The sequence below is a fragment of the Gossypium raimondii genome, chromosome 13, assembly GCF_025698545.1.
Source record: "Gossypium raimondii isolate GPD5lz chromosome 13, ASM2569854v1, whole genome shotgun sequence".
In the NCBI taxonomy this organism is placed as follows: domain Eukaryota; kingdom Viridiplantae; phylum Streptophyta; class Magnoliopsida; order Malvales; family Malvaceae; genus Gossypium; species Gossypium raimondii.
Genome location: NC_068577.1, coordinates 16559628 through 16563988, shown reverse-complemented (window position 1 = coordinate 16563988; position 4361 = coordinate 16559628). Strand labels below are relative to the sequence as shown.

Sequence of the window (4361 nt, the reverse complement as noted above, 5' to 3'; positions counted from 1 at the left end):
GCAGTCGGGGGTCATTCGGGGGTGCATGTGACTAGAAAACGACTCTCAAGTCTATTTTATTGGAAGGGTCTGACCACTGATGTTAGAAAGTGGATTCGAGAATGCATCATTTGTCAGCAATGTAAAGGCGAAATGGTAGCTTCTCCGGGGTTATTACAGCCATTACCAATCCCTGATCGAGCTTGGTCAGTGATAAGTATGAACTTCATCGTGCGGTTACCAACGTCCAACAAAAAGAACTCTATTCGTGGTAGTGGATCATCTCACCAAATACGGTCATTTCCTAGCCCTGTCTCACCCCTATACAGCTAAGGAGGTATCTCATGAATTTCTGACAAATGTGTATAAGCTTCACAGAATGCCCGAGACTATCATTTCGGACCGAGACAAAATCTTTGTCAGTAGCTTTTGGCAAGAACTTTTCCAGCAGTCGAGTACTAAGCTCATGTTATCGACAGCCTACCACCCTCAGACGGATGGTCAGACTGAGGTCTTAAATCGATGCCTTGAAAGCTATTTACGTTGTATGACGGGAGAAGCTCCTGCACGTTGATTCCACTGGTTGGCCCTTGTTGAATAGTGGTATAATTTCTCCTTTCACTCTGCGATTCAACTCACGCCGTACGAGGCATTGTATGGTTAGCCTCCACCGACGCATATGCCATACTTAGCTGGAGCCTCATCAGTGGCAGGTGTTGAACGTAGTCTACAAGCTCGTGAGGCGGCCAGGAACTTGCTTCAATTTTGTCTTAAGGCTCAAACTCGCATGAAAAATGTTGCTGACAAACATCGATCAGAAAGAAGTTTCCAAGTTGGGGACATGGTTTACCTGAAGTTGCAGCCTTATCGACAACAGTCTCTTCGCAAGGTTATCAGTTAGAAACTAGCTCCAAAAGTTTTTGGACCTTTTCCTGTTATTGGAAATGTAGGGGCAGTAGCCTACACCCTTCAGCTTCCACCAAATTCTCAGATCAATCCAACGTTCCATGTATCACAACTGAAGAAACATGTTGGGTCAGTTCCGACTCAAGCTCAGTTACCACTCATGGGATGATCAAGGTGCCTTGCAAAAAGAACCCATTCGTATTTTATACAGAAGAATGGTTAACAAAGGGAACCAAGCACTGACAGAAGTGTTGATCGAATGGACAAACACTTTTCCGGAGGACGCTACCTGGGAATCACTCTCGGCAATTCAATCCAAATTTCCTCATTTTCATCCTTGAGGACAAGGATGTGTTTGTGGGAGAGAGTACTGTTACGGGCTCGAATGTTAGCAGGGAAAGACTTAGTTAAAATAAGCTATGTTTAATTGAAACGAGGAGTTTTGGGTATTAGTGAAACGGGGCGTTTTAATTGTAACCGAATTATGTCCACGTCATTTGCTTTGTATTTCCTTAAAATATGCATGTGCTGCATGGGCGAGGTTATCGAAAATACTGAAGAAGTTTTCAACAGAATTCTCTTATCTTTTCTTCTCTTTTCTTCTCCAAATTTCTGCTCGATTTTCTATCCCTTATCACAATCTCTTCTATCAATTCTATTTACCCTCTCTCCGATCACTGTAACATTTCCATTCCCTCTTTTTATTTTTTCCAATTTATCTTTTCTTCTTCTATTTAATGGTGTTTAACATTTGCAACAAATTGATGGGTTTTTTTTTCTTTTACCTTTTATCGAAATTGAAGGTATTATTATGTGCTGATTCTGCCAGATATATGAATCTCGATTTATGTTTTATTGTTTTTTTTCTTGGTTGTTTTTGATTTGAATCTCTTGTTATGAACGATTTGATGGAATTGACAAAATCAGTGTTAGCGGATTTGGTTGATAATAAATCGGATTTTAAAAGATTCGTTTTCAGATTGCTTGATTTTAGTGTAATCGAATCTGTTTCTGTCAAAAAAAATTAGGGTTTTTTTCTTCTTTATTCCTTTTTGATGGTCTTTTCTTGTTCTTTGGGTTATTTTAATTTGAAGATATGGAATTTATCATTCTTCGATTATCTGTGAAATTTATGAGTTTTGATTGCAATACTTTCGTCAGAAAACTACATTTTTATTTATTTTTTATATTAAATATGGATCTTAGTGGGGGCAAATTAATCCAAGTTGAATATTGCTTAATGTTAGGATCTTGAACTAGATTAAAAGAAGAAAGAGCCATTTTGTAGTTAATTTTCTTCAAAATTTCATTGCTTTTGCTCCCAACATTAACATTGTTAACTGTTTGCAATTAACAAAGTAGACACTTTATAGCATGAGATGAAGAAAGGAGGACAATCCTTTTATCAAAACCACAACTTCTTTCCAACTTGCAGTTTTTTTTACATGAAATTCACAAATTAGAAGCTTTATAGCTTGAAACGAAGAAACAAAGACAATCCTTTCATCAAAACCACCTATCAATTAAAATAGGATTTTTTTTACTGCGAAAAAAGCTTTTTCGGGGAAAATCAATTAGTGGTTTGGATCTAGTACACAAGATTGGCTTAGAAAGGTAACAATTTACATTTGATACAATGAATCTTGTTTGAATTGGATCGATCCATCTGACAAAAAAATTCATTAAATGTTAACTGGTTTTTTTCAATGATGTTGAACAGATTTTAGGGCCTGGAATGTCTGAGAAATTGTGGGATGTCACAATCAAGCATGCCAAAACTTGTGTTATGGGAAATAAATACTATGTTTTTCAAGGCACTAATTACAGAGTCTTCTTAAACCCCATTTGTCAACTTGTGAAAGCAGAGATTAATGGGACTACATATCCTATACAAACCCTAAGTAGTATCAACAGAGTAAGTTTTATTCTAAGTTCAAATATATATATTGTTGCAAGTGTCTAATAATGATTTTTTTGTGCATGGCAATTGCAATTTCAATCATATGTTGAAGATTTGGTCAGACAAGCTTATGGAAATTGGTCTTCCTTGGAAGAAATAGAAGGAATTTCTAATGAGATTGGCTTTGCTCACACAAGGTAATTTCCTGCATTTTTTATTTGACAAGTTCATTCAATACAATAAGAAGGAAAATTGTTAATTGGTTCTGGATTGGGCAATGCGGGGATACGACTGAGAAGTAAGTCTACTCAAAAGAAGAAATAAATAAGTATGTTTCTTGCATATTTTATATCAATTTAATGATGTGGAATTTTATAGAAAATGATAATCGTAAGGGCTGTTGTTTGCATATTTTATATCTATTTCATGATCTGGAATTTGATATCCTTCATTTAAGTTATTCTTTTATATGTCCTTTTTTATTGAATGTGGACCTTCTTCTTTTTTGTTAAAGAAATTTTCTTTTAATTATTATGTTTTTTCAATATAGGAAGTCGAAGATTATGATGATTATGACATGGAAGGAGAATATCAAGACGAAGATGTCATGGCAGAGATCTGGTAAGGACCACTCAGTTCTTTTGGTCCTTCCGTCTGGCATATACCATTACAAGTTCATTGTCGATGGTGAATGGAGATATACACATGATTTGCCTTTTATAGCTGATGAAATGGGCCGCATTTGTAATCTTCTTGATGTTCTTGTATGTATCTTCTAATCATGTACCTTCGTTTTTACTTCATCTAATTCCTGGGCTGGTGTAGCATGCAAAACCCGGAATTTACAAATTTAACATATATTGTTGCTTAAAAACTAAAATTCAGAGGTTGAATATATTGTTTCAACTTTTGAGTTGACATGGAGAAATTAGAAAGATATGTGTTACATAGGTTCTCTCTTGTCTAAGACATCTCATTAATGATTTTACTATGTCACCCTTTTTACTTGCGCATAACTAAGATGGTGGTGATACTCGTCACTGGTTTTGTTGCCTTCATTTGTTTAATTACTTGTCACTGGATAGTGTAGCCGAGTTTGAGGCTCCAGCATCTCCAACTTCCAGTTACAGTCAAGCATTTCCAGCGGTTTTTTATTAATTTCTAGTATTAATTGTGGTTTGGAAGCTAATTTATAATTATTCAGTCCTTGTTTTTTTATTTTTACATAACACAATTATAAATAATTTATTTGGCTTTGGTTGTTTTCAATTTATGACGGTTAATATTCTAGCTTAATAATTGAGTATTATTATATATTTAATTTAATTTATTAAATAAATTATTGCAACATATGTAAATACAATTTAAAATATAAATTTATTAATATATGTAAAAACAGCTTTTCCGAAAAATATTTTAAGGAAATTTGCCAAACAACAGTAAATAATTTTCCAGTAAATTATTTTAGCAGCGTTTGTGATAAAAGCGCTGCTAAAGAACATGTTAAAGATCATGTTCTTTAGCGGCGTTTGTGATAAAAGCGCCGCTAAAGAACATGATCTTTAGTGGCGTTTGT

General features: G+C 34.8%; 1 long non-coding RNA gene across 2 annotated transcripts; it reads left to right on the top strand.

The window, feature by feature from the left end:
- Nucleotides 1-1811: 1811 nt before the first annotated feature.
- LOC105784548 (uncharacterized) lies at nucleotides 1812-3761 on the top strand. 2 transcript variants are annotated; one of them, XR_008193027.1, is made up of 4 exons: nucleotides 1812-2499; nucleotides 2606-2800; nucleotides 2898-2982; nucleotides 3336-3761. It is a non-coding gene; the product is annotated as an uncharacterized LOC105784548 (long non-coding RNA). The 2 variants fall into 2 exon arrangements; XR_008193028.1 differs by lacking the exon at nucleotides 1812-2499 and having other exon boundaries at nucleotides 2528-2800.
- Nucleotides 3762-4361: the final 600 nt, after the last annotated feature.